The sequence below is a fragment of the Myxocyprinus asiaticus genome, chromosome 4 (assembly GCF_019703515.2).
Source record: "Myxocyprinus asiaticus isolate MX2 ecotype Aquarium Trade chromosome 4, UBuf_Myxa_2, whole genome shotgun sequence".
In the NCBI taxonomy this organism is placed as follows: Eukaryota; Metazoa; Chordata; class Actinopteri; order Cypriniformes; family Catostomidae; genus Myxocyprinus; species Myxocyprinus asiaticus.
The window spans coordinates 12,235,464-12,255,187 of record NC_059347.1 but is presented as its reverse complement, the minus strand read 5'-3'; the positions used below and the strand labels follow the sequence as shown (position 1 = coordinate 12,255,187).

Genomic DNA, 19,724 nt, shown 5'->3' with positions numbered 1-19,724 from the left:
TTTAACCAACGATTTGATTCACACCAATGGTTCTTTTTTAATTTTATTTTTGTATCCCCTTTTCTCCCAATTTGGAATGCCCAATTCCCACTACTTAGTAGGTCCTCAATTGCCTCCGCCTCTGAGACCGTCAGTCCACACATCTTATCACGTGGCTCGTCGTGCATGACACCGTGGAGGCTCGTGTTACTCTCCGCGATCCACGCACAACTTACCACGCTCCCCATTGAGAGCGAGAACCACAAATCGCGACCACAAAGAGGTTACCCCATGTAACTCTACCCTCCCTAACAACTGGGCCAATTTGGTTGCTTAGGAGACCTGGTTGGAGTCACTCAGCACACCCTGGATTCGAACTCGTGACTCCAGGGGTGGTAGTCAGCGTCAATACTCGCTACCCAGGCCCCCTCTCACAACAATGTTTCTTGAGGCAAAGTTGTTCAGAATGAGGAGATCTATCATAAGATATGAATAACGGGTTTCTTTGTGAAACACAGTGGTGTATACAATGATTTACGCCCATGTTAAATGCGATAGCACCTCCCGGTGGCCAATTGTTTTCAAATTTTCCATAAACTTCTCGGGCCAAGAGACAAATAGGCGTACCACATTTCATTTAGATCTGCCTTTTTTAACCTTGTCAAATAGCTGCTAAAAGCTGATTGGTCGATGGTGGCCATGTTTTTCAAGATATATGGCTGTCCACATACACCTTGATGGCACCTTAGACAAAGACACTGCATGCAAGTCGATTGGACCAACAGTTCCATAGTTAGAGCCACTTTTAGTTTTTTAATTATTATAGCGCGACCAAGAGGCAATGTTTTAGTAAAATTGACCACGCCCACTACGTATGTTTTGGCATACCATTTGATGATGAATCAAAAGTTACAAATTCCTTTGATAACTTTTCATATTGGGACTCTGCTGAATCTTTCTGCACTGCTGAATGTCTCCAGCATTTCCTTGGTTTCACCAAACACCCCTACACCTGCGTTCTGCTCCACACCGTTCTCATCTCACCAGTCTTCCCCATGTTTCATTTCACTCTGCCATCTTTTAAATTCTCTCTCTCCCCTCTGCATCTCTTAATTAAGAACAGGTGTAATCAATCTGCTGTTGGTAGATTTCCGTACCGCCACATGGTGTAAATGAAATGACATGTTTGAGGTAGTTGCACCGGGACATGACAACACAGTTGTTTGAAAAATTTGTTAAACTGTAATGCTTCAATCTGCTTGTCGTTTACCATCAGTGTTCTAGACTAGCTGTCTAGAAGTCCTTTGAGCGCTCCGTTCGGTTGCACCGTGGGGGAGATGACTGTACTTCATCACTCTCAATGTCGCATTGCTTGTCTGTTTTAAACACTTCTTAAGCAGTAGCCCCAGTTATGTATTTATTAGGGCTGTCAATTGATAAAAAATGTCAATTGAATTTATTGCAATTAATTGCATACATCAATATTTGCTATGAAAAGACCCCAAATAAAAATAATTATTACATTATTTAAATTATTACAAATATGATAAACAATAAATACAGTAATTCAAATTATTAAAATACATTACATTATTGTGGCTGACAAGTACAGCAATATAAATAGTGGCTTTAGTAGGCAATATAATGTTCATTTCTGTATCACTGAACATAAACCATTCATTGATCTACAGTCCACAGCAATCGATTTTGCAACTGAATGCGTTCACCTGTCCTAAGTAGACTTATAAGGGCTTTTGTAAGGACACGTCTTGATGTCTGTGTACACTGTCGGCCAAAAGTTTGGAATAATGTACATATTTTGCTGTTTCAGAAGGAAATTGGTACTTTAATTCACCAAAGTGGCATTCAACTGATCACAAAGTATAGTCAGGACATTACTGATGTAAAAAACAGCACCATCACAATTTGAAAAAAGTCATTTTTGATCAAATCTAGACAGGCCCCATTTCCAGCAGCCATCACTCCAACACCTTATCCTTGGGTAATCATGCTAAATTGCTCATTTGGTACTAGAAAATCACTTGTCATTATATCAAACACAGTTTAAAGATATTTGGTTCATTAAATGAAGATTAACATTGTCTTTGTTTTTGAGGTACCACAGTATGCAATACACTGGCATGTCTTGAGGTCAATATTAGGTCAGAAATGGCAAAAAAGAAACTGCTTTCTCTAGAAACTCATCAGTCAATCATTGTTTTGAGAAATGAAGGCTATACAATGATTGAAATTGTCAAAAAACTGAAGATTTCATACAAAGGTGTACACTAAAGTCTTCAAAGACAAAGGACAACTGGCTCTAACAAGGACAGAAAGAGATGTGGAAGACCAGATGTACAACTAAACAAGAGGATAAGTACATCAGAGTCTCTAGTTTCAGAAATAGATGCCTCACATGTCCTCAGCTGACAGCTTCATTGAATTCTACCCGCTCAACACCAGTTTCATGTACAACAGTAAAGAGAAGACTCAGGGGTGCAGGCCTTATGGGAAGAATTGCAAAAAAAAAGCCACTTTTGAAACAGAAAAACAAAAAGAAAAGGTTAGAGTGGAAAAAGAAACACAGACATTGGACAACAGATAATTGGAAAAGAGTGTTATGGATCTTAACCCCATTGAGCTTTTGTGGGATCAGCTAGACTGTAAGGTGTGTGAGAAGTGTCCGACAAGACAGCCACATCTATGGCAAGTGCTACAGGAAGTGTGGGGTGAAATGTCACCTGAGTGTCTGGACAAACTGACAGCTAGAATAACAAGGATATGTAAAGCTGTCATTGCTGCACATGGAGGATTTTTTGATGAGAACTCTTTGAAGTAGTTTAAGAAGTTCTGAACATTTTTTTCAAATTGTAATAGTAATTTTTCACGTTATTAATGTCCTGACTATACATTGTGATCAGTTGAATGCCACTGTGGTGAATAAAAGTACCAATTTCTTTCCATAAGAGCAAAATCTGTACATTATTTCAAACTTTTGGCCGCCAGTGTACACATGTGTCAGACGGACACTTTTGGAGCCTCTTACTTTGGTTGTGCAGCGTCATAAACACAGCGTTTTAGCTAGATTTGTGCTTACTGCCCCATGCTGAAAACAAAAAGGGTGTACTTCAAGCTTAAACTGAACACTTAATTCACACTTAACTGTATGATTTTGGTAGTAATGGTACGAATACTCCTTATTACAGTCCAAGGACATGATTCTTTGTGTTATTTTTTTAATGCATTATTTTGTAATATAATTAATCGCACTGAATTTGTTCAATCAAAAGCCCTGGATATATTTATGTATCGAAAGGTACATACACAAGTCGAATTGAGAGCATATAATACGATAATTGTTTTCATCCCAAATTATTATATAAAGCCACTTTGATCTGTAGATACCACTAGTAAAATAAGTGACGTAAATAAAACTCAAATATGAATTTAATAGTGGTGTTGCTTGCAAATCATCTATATGTTTGCAGCTGTGTATGAATATCAGGAAATTAGTACAGATGTCTGTTAATTACCTATTAACTCCTTCCATATTCAGTCAAGTTAATTATCTATAATTGTTGCAGGGCAGAAGGCAGTTTTTTAGGAAAGTAGGACATTTACTCTGATCTCCCAGACCCTCGCACGTGCCCATATTGCCAAAAGTAATCCCCAGAAACAGCGGGGATCTGCTAATAAGAGCGTAGAGCACGTGTGGTGACAGGGATGATGTAGGAGCCTCATCTGACTCTAGCTTAAAGAGAAAGATCACCCAAAAATAAGATTTCTGTCATTATGTTCTCACCCTCTGTTTTTTTTTTATAATTGTTTTTTTTTTTTTTTTTTTTTTATGAAGTTAAAAACTTTTTTGCACTTTAAAAATAGTCATTACCATTCATTGACTATATTCCAAAGCATCTAAAGCCATGTGATTGCTTTCCAGACCAAACCGAAATTTAAGTTGTTATTCACTAAAAATCCTCCCTATCCCTCAGAAGATAGGGGCTCTGCATTGATTAAAGTACAGAAGAAAATAATATGATTCATATTATTTAAAAGTAATACATAGAAGATTCTTGACTGATCTATCAAACAATAAGTGTTATTTCTGCAACACTAGTGGCACCAAACGAAAATGCATAAATTAATGATTGTTTTTCTGTCTTTTTTATTTTTTATTTTTTTTTTATTATAACTTGGATAAAAGGTCAATAAAAATTGTTTATTTTCTTGTTTTCAAGACAGAAAAATATTGACGTATGGCCTCAGAATGCTTCTCTAGGTGTGGAAACATTCCATTTGTCTGCAGAAATTACACACTTCACCTTTAAGATATTTTCTTCTGCAGTTCACCGGCAAAGTGAAAGCTTACAATTTTAAAAGAGTTTTTTTCTTTTTAAAGCAATATTCTTTCTTTGAAAGTGATGCATTGTCTTTTCCTACTAAGCAGACGCGCCTGTTGACACAGGACAAACTGTGAAACTTCAAGACTGTTAAAACATTTATTTTATTTTTTTGCAGGCACAAGTCCTCAAGACAGCCCTAGAAACTTTTCGCCGAGTGCTTCAGCTCATTTCTCCTTCACACGCAGGTAAATGACACATTCTTCGGACACTTTCATTAGTTTTTTTTTTTATTACTATTATTTTTTTTTTAATTATTATTATTACCAAAAAATCTGAGGAGACACAGTGCCCCAAAGAGTATTTGGGCACTTGAGGCACTCTAAAAAAGGACTGTCATTGCATTAGATAACACAATACCAACCATGTGGCATTTACTTGCAAGAAAGATAGCAAAAGTACACTTTTCCAGTAAAACATTTCACAAAAAATACAAGTAATTGGAAGAATGGAATTTTTTTTTTAAGTGCTAAGCGTTTAAATACTTTCTAGAGTCACAGTCATCAGTAATAATATAGTTTGTTGTTAAACACTTATAGACAGTGTACCATTTCTATCTTTTATAAAACACAGTTTGATAGAGAAGTAGCTGTATTTTTAGAATTGTGGTCCAGATCTGTCAAGAATATCAGGAAATAAACAACAAGTTAATGTGTTCTTTGATGAGAAGAACATTCTGAGAACATTTTGATGCTTTCGCAGGAGATGACAGGCCTTCTACGGCTTGAGATGGGAATGCAATTAAAACTGGTTCAGAAATTCAGTCATATCAGCAAAGCTAAAATAGGCTAATCAAACAATTTTGGGCATTATCTATTGTATTTTTAACCGGCCTATGTAATGCTCCCAGTGTTTGTGCCTTTTGTCTTTCCGTGATTGTTATCATCAGTTCATTCAATCAACTGTCTTGAAAACTTGCAGGAAATTGCTCACAGAGCGCTGCTCTAAAGATAACTGCCCGGAGCTCATGGATTATAATGGCACTTTCATCATCTGTTCTGCTTCGAAAATAAATGACTCACTCAGCCTTTTCTCTTTTATCTTGTATAACACTCGTCTCTTATGTCTTGGAGCCAGTGCAATGTAATAAAGTATGTGCCTTCTGTTTATGATGACCCCCGATTCTTTAGAGTTTGTGTGATTATTTGTGCGAATATGAACTTAAAGCTGTCTGTATTTGCAGGACTGATGGGCGACGCTGGTCCTTGGCATCACTTCCCTCATCTGGTTATGGAACTAACACACCCAGCTCCACCATCTCTGTAAGTACAACACATGAAAGTGTGTTCATACTGACAGTGATGTGCTTTTATTGACAAAGAGACAGGAAGTCGTTCAGTGTCTGAGAGTTTTCAACTTGACCAACAGTGTTGGTGATTCAGCAAAGTTGAGCAGAATTAAACTTGGGAATAAGCAGCTACCACTTTGTTATACAGTTGGATATTGTAGTCAAGTAGGAACACCTAGGGTCACAGTATCAGCACTGCTTTTCCATTATAATGTGTTATATCAATCTCACAGGACTTCCCAAAGATTTTTTAGTCAGCTGAACCCCTGCGACATACGAGATACATTGCAATATGGCAACTCTGTACCACAAAGGAAAATGGTCCAAAAACTAGTTTTTCTTAAAGGGATAGTTCACCCAAAAATCTAAATGCTCCTATCATTTCTCACCCTCATGCCATCCAAGATGATGCATGACTTTCTCTCTTCTGCTGAACACCAACAAAGATTTTTAGAAACATATCTCAGCTCTGTAGGTCCATACAATGCAAGTGGACGGTGGCCAGAACTTTAAATCTCCAAAAAGCATATAAAAGCAGTAGAAAAGTCATCCATAAGACTCCAGTGGTTTAATCCATGTCTTCAGAGCAATATGATAGGTGTGGGTGAGAAACAATATTGTATTTATTTGTTTACTATAAATCTCTACTTTCACTTTCTCTTCCACATTCTTCTTCTTGTGTTTTTGGCGATTTGCATTCTTTGTGCATATCACCACCCTTTATGATAATAAATTACTTAAATAATTATCTGTTTCTCACCCACGCCTATAACATCACTTCTGAAGACATTGATAAAACCACTGGTGTCTGGATTACTTTTATGCTGCCTTTATGAGCTTTTTAGCGCTTTAAAGCCCTGGCCATTTATGGACCTACAGAGCTGAAATATTCTTCTTAAATGTTTGTGTTCTACAGAAGAAAGAAAATCATACACATTTTTGGGGTGAACTATCCCTTTAAAATTTCTCCTCAAATAAAATTGATATTTCTTAAAATAATTGGTGTATTTATTCACTTGGAACACTTACAATCTAAAACTGAATGAATAATTATCATGCATTCTTCTGTCTATTATCCATGTTATTTTCACTGTCACAAGATTATAACCTCATGAACAACATGCAGTTCCATCATGAACCCATAGGTGTGCGCAAACCCCCGGTTGGGAAATCCTGCATTATCAAATTGAATGCATTATGCTGTATACAATGAATGCCGCTATAATTATTTCTTTCAGCATTGTCCAGTCTTCATTGCTGTATTTTGCTTTGAAGCTTGTAGTTAGTTTGGGTCTGTGTCCTTGCATATATACAGTATATGTATGTGAATATATTTATATATATATATATATATATATATATATATATATATATATATATATATATATATATATGCGCAACTGAACTAATACTTGGCTGAAACTGTCTGCCGTGGGTAACAGATGCTGCATGACTGTCTCCCAGTCTGACTAATGTGCCTGTGGCAGATTTGTTTGCTGGTAAATTTGTCGCTGAATCTGTGCCAGACTGCACACTCACACATTCACTCTCTGGTTGTTGTTGTGTTTCACACACAGTCGCCGCAGCTGGCCACCCTCACAGGAAGTGATGCGCAATATGATGCTGGCACACCAGCCAATCAGCTTTCACTTTACAGAAAAGTAACTACAGCAGTACAACCAAATAACACGATGCATAAATTGTCCAGCAAAATAATTTTTATTTATTTTTTGTCCGTACTGAAAGTAAAAATGCTGTGTGATGGGACAAAATCAGAAAATATTTGGTTTGATTTTGGTGATCGTGAGCAGAATTGGTGTTTATATGTGTTATTGGAAATGTAATAGTTTCTGATCCACTGTTGTTTGCTTTAAATACAGCATGATGTCCAAAGTTACGGTGGCGCAATGCTGCCACGTACTTATTTTTTTTCACTCAGTTTTGTCATAAAGACGACATCTTTTCTCCTATTAACAAGATATTATGTTGTAAAAACAACATCTTTTCTCATATTAATGATATATTATGTCATACAAATTATATATTTTATCGTAATAACTAAATTATGACACTTAACAACTGACAGTTCCTACGGTAATTTACCACTTTGTGCTCTTGTTGGTAGTTGCAGCTCTGCTCTGTAGCCTATATAAATAACGGAAAACGAATTTATCATATAACCATGGCACAGTTATTTGAAATCAATAATCTTTATTTTCTTCTCTGTTTAAGCCATAAAGAAATGTTACAATGTGGAAGTAAACAATAACACAAAATATGAACGGTTTGACTGGCTTTTGTGAATTGGTTGTTGAGCTGTAATTCTCAAAACATTTTCACAAAAAAAATAAAAAATAAGACTTACGCATTTCAAATTCATAACCAAATTCAATTTTAATTGAATAATCTTTAGTAAAAAATTAAATAAATCTTAAAATTTGGCTAAAATATTTTTTAAGTTCATATAGATTCATAAAATGCATAGAAATATCAATGTACAAGATAGCTTTACTTATGAAATTTTATTCATTGCACACTTTTAAGTGGCAAATAAAATGTCAACCAAAAAACAATATTTTATTTTATTGTTGTCATTACAATGCCCGACAAAACATCAGATTGCAATTATATTTATATATTCGTTGTTTAAAGAATAATTGATGTGAAGTGCACAAAGATGAACAATCTCTCATAAACACGTTCAATATATTTATCATATGCAATCATTTGTAACATGATCTTTTTGATAAGTGGTCGATGACATTATTGCATTATTTTCTAATTGTCATTAAAACGGCTACTTTTATGATTTTATACTATCATATCTTTTTTATAAAACAAATATTATATTCTCGCCCTTTTTGCGAACACTCCAAAACTTCTTGGCCTGCAGTTTACACTAACACTGTTCAGAAATCCTTGTCCAGCTTCCTGTTTTGGAATTTGTTCCTCTAAAACCTAGCGATTCTGGAGAAAAATCCCAAAATCCATGCTGACTTGACAAAACGTTACAAAATTAGAAAAATGTATATGTAGGATTAATTTACCACTGAGTAGCTACACTTAACTGTAAGCACAGGTGGGCTGGGACAGTTTTTACGACATAACTGAGTGAAAAATATAATGTGTATGTGGCAACATTGCGCCACTGTACAAAATAAACTCAGAGGTCACCACAATATATTCAATGTTTGAAAGAAGCATTAATTATTTCATATTTGTCTAAAACAGTGCCTCTTCATGGTTACATTAGGCACCTCACTTTAATACTCACATGTTTGACTGAGGTCTCCATTCTTCATGTTTTCAGGGTTATGACCATGAAGAAACCAGTAAACCAGTAAAAATCAAGCACTGTGTTTATCCTCCTCACCCGCATGCTCGCATACAGTATTGATGTGTGACATAGCACATCAGTCGTCATCTTTTGTTTCTTGTTTTGTTTTCATTTCATTTGTCTTCTTTTCTTTTTCAATGTATTTTCGTTTCACTTCCAGTCGTCCTGTTCATCACAGGAGAAGCTCCATCAGCTGCCCTTCCAGCCCACGCCAGATGAGCTCCACTTCCTGTCCAAACATTTCTGCACCGAGAGCATCTCTGGAGACGACCACAGGAGAGTCACGCCCATGCGGCCACGCTCTCGCAGTCTTAGGTACGGGAAGCTTGTGTGTTGTTGCCTTTTTACTGTAATGTAAGTCCCGATTCCTTTACTATCCGTCCTAAATATAAGGTAAGATCAGAATTAATGCATCCCAAATCATGTTGACAATGGTGACAGGAATATTCCAACGGTGCCTGGACGGTATACTATTTCCAGTGGATTTAGGAAGCGTGCATCCATGCATTCTTTGTAGACTGATATTGCACATAACATGCTACTAGTGGATGGTAGTTTATCTTGGATTGGCTTTGACAAGAAATTCTTTTGTTTGCACATATGTACACTTGGAAGTCCATTTACAAGACCAGCGAAAGCAAGAATGCAAAGTGAGCTCACTCAACTCACGGTTTAGTCTGAGTTTTGTACTTTTAATATGTGTGTGGGGGGGGGGGGGACTATTAAAATAAATAAATAAGTACATTTGCTGGTGACTGTGGGTGGTGGGCAAAAAAGCTAATTTCCAACCTATTTGTATTGGTTCTCTAGCAGCTTTTACAATTGTGGAAAAATATAGCTGCCACATCAGTTTTGAAATGTATGAACCTAAAAGTTAGGAATTAATAATTTTGAGATAATACATTTAGATGCCAAAGTACTAATGCTTGTACGTACCAGGGGGTTCTGTGATATAAAGATTTTATGACATACTAGTATGATCAAATGCTACCAGGCTGCCTTTGAACATTCTTTAAAGTTTCTAAAAGTATAAAGTAGAAGTACATTTTTTAAATTGGGATCCATGCAGCCTTTCTGTTTCTCAGAATATTAAGATTACGTTTTTTGCATAATGGGCTGGTTCTATAATTACCAACAATTTTGAATATGCCACTGCAAACTCAAAATGATAGTATGACAGTATGCATATTGAAAAGTATGCTTTCTTTGCATTGACAGTCCTGGAAGATCGGCGTCATGCTGTGACCATGAGATTATAATGATGAATCATGTGTATAAAGAAAGATTTCCTAAGGTAAGTGTAAACTATTTTCACTAAGCTCCTTCAGGGTCATAAGATAAGCTACTTTAACGGTTCAGCCATTGGCACCTGAAAAAAAGGGCTCTCGATCTAAGTTTAATTGACACAGCGACACAACCAGAGTGAGATGTTTCCAAAGCATGCCACAGGTGTACATTGACAAGTCCTTAGAAAAGCCCTTATAACAAATGTACATATATATACATATATATATATATATATATATATATATATATATATATACACTGGCAGCCAAAAGTTTGGAATAATGTACAGATTTTGCTCTTATGGAAAGAAATTGGTACTTTTATTCACCAAAGTGGCATGTATTGTCAGGACATTAATAACGTGGAAAATTACTATTACAATTTGAAAAAAAAATTCAGAACTTCTTAAACTACTTCAAAGAGTTCTCATCAAAAAATCCTCCATGTGCAGCAATGACAGCTTTGCAGATCCTTGGCATTCTAGCTGTCAGTTTGTCCAGATACTCAGGTGACATTTCACCCCACGCTTCCTGTAGCACTTGCCATAGATGTGGCTGTCTTGTCGGGCACTTCTCACGCACCTTACAGTCTAGCTGATCCCACAAATGCTCAATGGGGTTAAGATCCATAACACTCTTTTCCAATTATCTGTTGTCCAATGTTTGTGTTTCTTTGCCCGCTCTAACCTTTACTTTTTGTTTTTCTGTTTCAAAAGTGGCTTTTTCTTTGCAATTCTTCCCATAAGGCCTGCACCCCTGAGTCTTCTCTTTACTGTTGTACATGAAACTGGTGTTGAGCGGGTAGAATTCAATGAAGCTGTCAGATGAGGACATGTGAGGTGTCTATTTCTCAAACTAGAGACTGATGTACTTATTCTCTTGTATAGTTGTACATCTGGCCTTCCACATCTCTTTCTGTCCTTGTTAGAGCCAGTTGTCCTTTGTCTTTGAAGACTGTAGTGTACACCTTTGTATGAAATCTTCAGTTTTTATGGCAATTTCAAGCATTGTATAGCCTTCATTCCTCAAAACAATGATTGACTGATGAGTTTCTAGTGAAAGCTGTTTCTTTTTTGCCATTTTTGACCTGATATTGACCTTAAGACATGCCAGTCAATAGCTTTCAACTGTGTTTGATATAATGGCAAGTGATTTTCTAGTACCAAATTAGCAATTTAGCATAATTACTCAAGGATAAGGTGTTGGAGTGATGGCTGCTGGAAACGGGGCCAGTCTATCAGTTATCTGTCCAGCGGTTATCTGAGTTACCGTAGACTTTGTCAGTTTGAACCAGTCTGGCCATTCTCTGTTGACCTCTCTCATCAACAAGGTGTTTTCATCCGCAGAACTGCCGCTCACTGGATGTTTTATTTTTTTTTTTTTGGCACCATTCGGAGTAAATTCTAGAGACTGTTGTGCATTAAAATCCCAGGAGATCAGTAGTTACAGAAATACTCAAACCAGCCCATCTGACACCAACAATCATGCCACGGTCCAAATCACTATCATCACATTTTTTCCCCATTCTGATGGTTGATGTGAACATTAACTGAAGCTCCTGACCCATATCTGCATTATTTTATGCAGATATGGGTGATTGTTGGTGCCAGACGGGCTGGTTTGAGTATTTCTGTAACTCTGTTCTCCTGGGATTTTCACACACAACAGTCTCTAGAATTTACTCTGAATGGTGTAAACATCCAGTGAGCGGCATTTCTGTGAATGGAAATGCCTTGTTGATGAGAGAGGTCAACAGAGAATGGCCAGAATGGTTAGAGCTAACAAAGTCTATGGTAACTCAGATAACCGCTCTGTACAATTATGGTGAGAAAAATAGTATCTCAGAATGCTATTCTGAGATGCGGGTTGGCGCTGTTTTGGCGGCACGAGGCAGACCTACACAATATTAGGCAGGTGGTTTTAATGTTGTGGCTGATCGGTGTATGATCATATGCTCTGTCTTGGAATTTCCCAACAGGATTCTTATTGGTTGCTGAAACTATTACCAAATTAGCCAAACTATTTAAAATGTTATCATGCATGTGGTGGGTTGTGTGAATGCCACTTAATGTATGCCAGGCATTCAACTTCTTCAGAACTTTCAAAAGAATTCTGTGGGCCCACACAGTTACCCGAAGCCATCATGGCCTATCATGGAATTGGCTGGTGTTCACACACACACTGCAGAACTGACTCCATCTCTCCACCCCTCAGGCCACTGCTCAGATGGAGGAGCGCATCAAGGAGATCATTCAGAGCAACTCCCCTGAGAACGTCCTGCCTCTGGCCGATGGTGTGCTCAGCTTTGCTCACCACCAGATCATCGAGCTGGCCAGAGACTGCCTGGAGATGTCACGCCTTGGCCTCATCACCTCCCGATATTTTTGTGAGCTCACAGATAAATTGGAAAGGCTCTTTCAGGAGGTAAATGATGCCTCCAGAGGCTTTGCCTTCTTTGTTGTTCTTTCAGTATTTGAAATGCTTTCCCCTGTGTAATGAAACCGCTAGACTTAAAAGCAAATTAGTCTTGCCTTTCAACTAGTTTCTCTTCATTGCTTTCATTGATGCATGCATAGATGGCCATTTGTGATGTGTTGTTTCATTGTAATGCAGTCGACTGAGCGATCAGAGAGTGCAGAGGTGGCCTTCATCAAGGAGCTGGTGAAAAAGATCCTCATTGTCATCGCCAGGCCCGCACGACTCCTGGAATGTCTGGTAGGATCTTTGCAAGCATGTTGAATGTTCCTCAACAACAAAACTCCCTGGGTCAATGAGCCTTATGATTTCTCCTGTAACTTCAGATTGCTCGCATTTCGGTCAATGGTCAGATGTTTACCCAACATCTAACTCAATGTATTCAATTTAAATTAGGGGTGCACGATTTCTCAGCAGCCAAAATTTCTTTTTGACTGATAACTGGGAAAATGTAAATAATATTATCATGCTGATAGTGGAATTACCGAAGATTTGTGCAACATCTATGCACCTTGTTGCATAGATGTTGACTGACACATGACTGCTTCCAAATGCTCACATGCTTATTTGACCATGTGCTCTGTTACTCCTTTTACACTGAAATGGACAATTAATAAAATTATAATCATGATTTGTCCTAGTGTGATTATTAAACCGAGAAAGACTGCAATCTTAGTCTGTATGAGCTGCGTGCTTTAAACGAATGTGTTAAGCCGACTGCCCCTACATTGGAAACTCCACATAGAGACACTGAGAATAATTTGCATTGTATGAGAGATCAAACAAAATGTTATCATCATGCTCTCCCAGAAAGTTCAGGTGCCAAGGCCTAAAATTTAAATCTTTTAAATCTTTTTAGAGCGATCTGGCTAACATCTTGGGTTAAAAAATGAATGCATTGTGTCTTGTAGGAGTTTGACCCTGAAGAGTTCTACCATCTTTTGGAGGCTGCAGAGGGTCATGCCAAAGAGGGCCAAGGCATCAAAACCGACATCCCACGATACATTATCAGCCAACTTGGTCTGACAAGGGATCCACTTGAGGGTAGGAGAACCTCAATACATGGATACATTTTACTAATTCATGGACAGTTTCATATCAAAAATCACAAGGACCAACCTGATTGGCTGACTGCTACGCAACTTCAGGGAGACAGGGCGCTCAGGTTTATATTACTTTGTCAGAAATAAAGGTGTATTCATAAGATATGGGTGATATATTGCACTTTAAAGGAGTAGTTCACCCAAAAATGAATACTTATAATTTACTCACCCTAAAGTCGTTCCATGACAACATGGAACACAAAAGGAGAAAAATTATCTCGGTCTGTCTTTTCAGTACAAAGTCAGTGGATAGCACTTCACTTTAAATCTTAAACAATATAATCCAAAAGTATCATAAAAGTATTCCATGCAACTTATATGCCATATTTCAAATATTTTGAAGGGGTTTTGGCAGGACCGTTACCGACCATTTTGGCCCCCTATAGGCGAGATCCATATTGGCGCCCATACCGGACACACACACCCCTACCACCCAATCACCACCAACCAATATGTGGAAGAAATTCCTTTTTATTTCAAGACTAACATTTCTTTCTTTGTTTCTTTAACTGCTTTCCAGTTTACTCTCTATAGAGACTCCTGGTTGACTATTTCTCTCAACCCACTCGCTCCATAAATGACATTTCCAGTATGTTTTAAACTTCAATTTAATGCGGGATATAATACATTAGAATGATGATATGATTATTTAAAATATTTCAATGGCAATAGAGATGTATTACTGACCTTTTAGATTTTATCTCCACATGTGAATGAAACACTTTATGATGTTTTCTGGACAAATGTGTTTTTAAAATACACAGTGAGCCTTCGGTCTTGGCAATCATCAGCTAGCACTTGCATTCTTTCGCAGTCATTCATTTTTAATTTAGAAGAGGTGGGACTCTGGTGGCAGTTGGTTTGGGGGGGGGGGGGTCTACTCATTGGCACAACCCCCTCCAGCTGGTGGCACCCCAGGTGATGGCCTAGTATGCCTATGCCTAGAAATGGCCCTTGGTTTTGGTGAGAAACATTCTGATTTAATTAATTTTTCAGTGAAAATCTTGACATCCGTTATGCATTCATGAGCACTCTGAGAGACACTTGTTCACATTGATTTGCATGTTCACATGAGACCTTGTGTTGTTTAGCACTAAAAACAATGCAGGTTCTCACATGAACACCAGTTTGCGACGTTTATGGCATCAAATCTTTGAAAAAAATAGTATTTTGCTGCAGTAATAGCAAGTAAATAAGACACCCTCAAGCACAACTATTCTACTTCATTGTCATAGTTATGTTCATTTAATAAACTCCTCTTATTACATCAGTAATTTAAGTTTTTATTTGCTGTAATGTCCACACATCCTGTAATGAACCACTGATTTTGCACTCAAGACTTTCATTATCAGTAATGAGAACCGAATACGCCTGTAGACCTTGAATCCTCTGTCTTGCCCTCTCTGCCAAAGCAGTGTTGGTTACAAAGCCCTTCAAGGCTTCCTAATCCTCAGAGAACATCCAAATCATTTAATATGGTGATTGTAAATGGAGATAGGCAGCTGTTCTCAGGGCTTTCTGATGGGCTTAGTTCTCTTCAGAGACAGCCAACAGCCCTCTGGTTCATTACCCCCTGCTGTTCACCAGTTACTTCTGGAGTCTCCTGAGAACCGGTTCACCAGGATTTGTTTGGAGTGGCAGTTTTTTCCAAATAACTGTTTTATGATGCATGTAGATTTTCCCTCATATTCACACCATTTAACTCATTTAGAAACCACAAGTATGCTCTACCAAGTTACTCATTTGGAAAAAGTGACTTGATCTTTGTTTTTCAGTTAGTAACATAGACAAAGGAATAAATAAAAAATGTATCATTCATGGTGTATGTGTTTGAAATTGTTTATTTATTTTATTTAATATTTTTTAATGAATGAATACTTCACCCAAAAATAAAAAGTCAATAATTTACTCACTCTAATGTTGTCAAATCTGTGTGACTTTTTTTTTCTTCTGTGGAACACAAAAGGTGAATTTTTAAAGACTTCACAGGGTTTATATGCCATATAATGGAAGTGAACAGTGACTCCAGTCTGTCAAGCTCGAAAAGGACAAAAAACACGATAAAACCACAGTAAAAGTAAATGACACATCTCAGGTACTATATTCCAAGTTTTCTGAAGCCGTACGATTACTCTGTGTAATGAAAAGAAAAACTCAAGTTGTTATTCACTCTCTAATTAAATCATTAATAAACTTCAAAGATGGCGGCTATGTTGATAAAATTAAACATCTTTGGTTCTTGCGACATGATGTCATGATGTTTGTTCATGAGATGCAAGATAAACAATAAGGTTTGATATTATCAACATAGTCTCTATATTTGATTTACAGAGTTTATTGGTGATTGGAGAGTGTATAGTGATGATAACTATTACGTTTTTTTTTGTTTTTTTTTTTGTCCCTTTTGTAATTTAACAGACTGAAGTCATTATTCACTTCCATTATATGGCAAATAAACCCTGAGAAGACTTTTTAAAACATCACATTTTGTGTTCTACAGAAGAAAGAAAGTCATACAGATTTGGAGTGACATTGAGTAAATATTGATAGAATTTTCATTTTTGTTTCATATTTTGTTTGAAGTTTACTCTAAATATGGTGACATATTTTTAGTCCAGCTTCTAACAAAACCCAACTTTTTTTTACATTTTATTATTATTATTTTTTATTTTATTTATTTATTTTTGCAGAAATTGCACAGTTAACTAGCTACGACAGCGGGATTGCAGAAACACCCGAGACGGATGACTCTGTCAGTGTAAGTAGTTTTAACGAAACCAAATTACGCAGAAATACAACAAAACATGAAAAACAAATGAAATATATGTTTAGTCTTATAGAATATAAGGATAAAAAGTATACAGAATCTCTACCTAAATACATTTAATCATTCATTTCTGTATAATACTTGATATATCTCAACCAGTCGCACAGCCTGAGTGCAGCACTACGGTCCCGACGCAAACCCTGTGAACTCGACTTTGAGATGATCAAACTGATCAGCAATGGGGCTTATGGGTAAGCTGACCAAACAGCTGTAATAGATTCCTTTGTCTAACTTTACCAAATGTTTATTATTTATTATACAGCTGAAGTCAGAAGTTTACATACACTTAGGTTGAAGTCATTAAAACTAATTTTTTAACCACTCCACAGATTTAGTATTAGCAAACTATAGTTTTGGCAAGTCATTTAGGACATCTGCTTTATGCATGACACAAGTAATTTTTCCAACAATTGTTTACAGACACATTGTTTCACTTTTAATTGACTATATCACAATTCCAGTGGGTCAGAAGTTTACATGCACTAAATTAACTGTGCCTTTAAGCAGCTTGGAAAATTCCAGAAAATTATGTCAAGCTTTTAGACAAATAGCCAATTAGCTTATAATAGGAGGTATACTGAACTGGTTGTGTATCTGTGGATGTATTTTAAGGCCTACCTTCAAACTCAGTGCCTCTTTGCTTGACATCATGGGAAAATCAAAAGAAATCAGCCAAGGCCTCAGAAAAAAAACTGTGAACCTCCACAAGTCTGGTTCATCCTTGGGAGCAATTTCCAAATGCCTGAAGGTACCACGTTCATCTGTACAAACAATAGTACACAAGTATAAACACCATGGGACCATGCAGCCATCATACCGCTCAGGAAGGAGACCCATTCTGTCTCCTAGAGATGAATGTAGTTTGGTGTGAAAAGTGCAAATCAATCCCAGAACAACAGCAAAGGACCTTGTGAAGATGCTGGAGGAAACAGGTAGACAAGTATCTAGATCCACAGTAAAACGAGTCCTTTATCGACATAACCTGAAAGGCTGCTCAGCAAGGAAGAATCCACTGCTCCAAAACTGCCATAAAAAAGCCAGACTACAATTTGCAAGTGCACATGGGGACAAAGATCTTACTTTTTGGAGAAATTTCCTCTGGTCTGATGAAACAAAAATTGAACTTTTTGGCCATAATGACCATTGTTATGTTTGGATGAAAAAGGGAGAGGCTTGCAAGCCGAAGAACGCCATCCCAACTGTGAAGCATGGGAGTGGCAGCATCATGTTGTGGGGGTGCTTTGCTTCAGGAGGGACTGGTACACTTCACAAAATAGATGGCATCATGAGGAAGGAAAATTATGTGGATATATTGAAGCAACATCTCAAGACAACAGCCATGAATTTAAAGCTTGGTCGCAAATGGGTCTTCCAAATGGACAATGACCCCAAGCATACCTCCAAAATTGTGGCAAAATTGCTTAAGGACAACAAAGTCAAGGTATTGGAGTGGCCATCACAAAGCCCTGACCCCAGTCTGATAGAAAATTTGTGGGCAGAACTGAAAAAGCATGTGCGAGCAAGGAGGCCTACAAACCTAACTAAGTTACACCAGTTCTGTCTGGAGGAATGGGCCAAAATTCCAGCAACTTATTGTGAGAAGCTTGTGGAAGGCTACCTAAAACGTTTGACCCAAGTTAAACAATTTAAAGGCAAATACTAACAAAGTGTATGTAAACTTCTGACCCACTGGGAATGTGATGAATGAAATAAAAGCTGAAATAAATCATTCTCTCTACTATTATTCTGACATTTCACATTCTTAAAATAAAGTAGTGATCCTAACTGACCTAAGACATGGAATATTTTTTACGATTAAATGTCAGGAGTTGTGAAAAACTGAGTTTAAATGTATTTGGCTAAGGTGTATGTAAACATCAACTGTATATAAAATGATTATACATATGGCTGTTGATTACATTAAGGATGCAATTTCTCTCAGTGCTGTGTATTTAGTGAGACACAAAGAGACTAAACAACGCTTTGCCATGAAGAAGATCAACAAGCAGAACCTGATGCTGAGGAACCAGATCCAGCAGGCGTTTGTGGAGAGAGATATCCTGACGTTTGCAGAGAACCCTTTTGTGGTGAGCATGTACTGCTCATTTGAGACTCGACGACATCTGTGCATGGTGATGGAGTATGTGGAGGGTAAGCTGTAGCACAGGCATTGTATCAGGTGTAAACACCTTGTCCCCGAAATCTACTTCCAATATATTCTGTTAAATCCAAAAAAAGTCAAAAGGCAAGTTTATGCATTAATTTGTTGTTCTCCATCCCAACAGGAGGTGATTGTGCTACTCTGCTGAAGAACATGGGTCCTCTCCCGGTTGACATGGCCAGAATGTATTTTGCTGAGACTTTGTTAGCACTGGAATATCTCCACAACTATGGAATCGTCCATCGAGATCTCAAACCAGACAAGTGAGCTTTGATCTCTGTCTGTTTGATTAGTGAAATAGGTTATCGGATACTATAAAAGTGAAATGTACATACAATATTCCAAAAATCCAAATCCACTCCCAAAGCTAGCATGACCTGTATTTTTCTTTTTCTTTTTTCTCAGCAAAGGTTACATCAGATAATAGACTAATATATAACTAATTGTGTTTAGGGTTTTAAGAGCTCAATTAAATTTTCATGTCTAGACTTTTTGGTGATTGTTTTCACTTTGTTGTTACATTGCAAAAGTTTGTTGGTTACTTCAATGGGGCACATCAAGCTGACAGACTTCGGCCTGTCGAAGGTGGGACTGATGAATATGACCACTAACCTCTATGAGGGGCACATTGAGAAGGATGCCAGAGAGTTCTCTGATAAACAGGTATATGTTGTTTCTCTATAAATGTCTAGGTAACTTGAAATTTAATTTAAAAATTGCGTCTTCAGCTGCATCTTAAAAAATTGGCATATAATTGTGATTTTGTATGTTCGTTATTGATTATAATTTTATTACATTTCTTATTGCTATTTTTTGCATCTCAAATAAAAACTCTTCGCGTATCATCTGATCTTGGATTGTGCTCAAT

The 19,724-nt window shown here is 37.2% G+C and overlaps 1 pseudogene; it reads left to right on the top strand.

Annotated features, from left to right (window-relative positions):
* LOC127433763 (microtubule-associated serine/threonine-protein kinase 4-like) overlaps window positions 1-19,724 on the top strand; it is a 203,580-nt pseudogene that overhangs the window by 161,400 nt on the left and 22,456 nt on the right.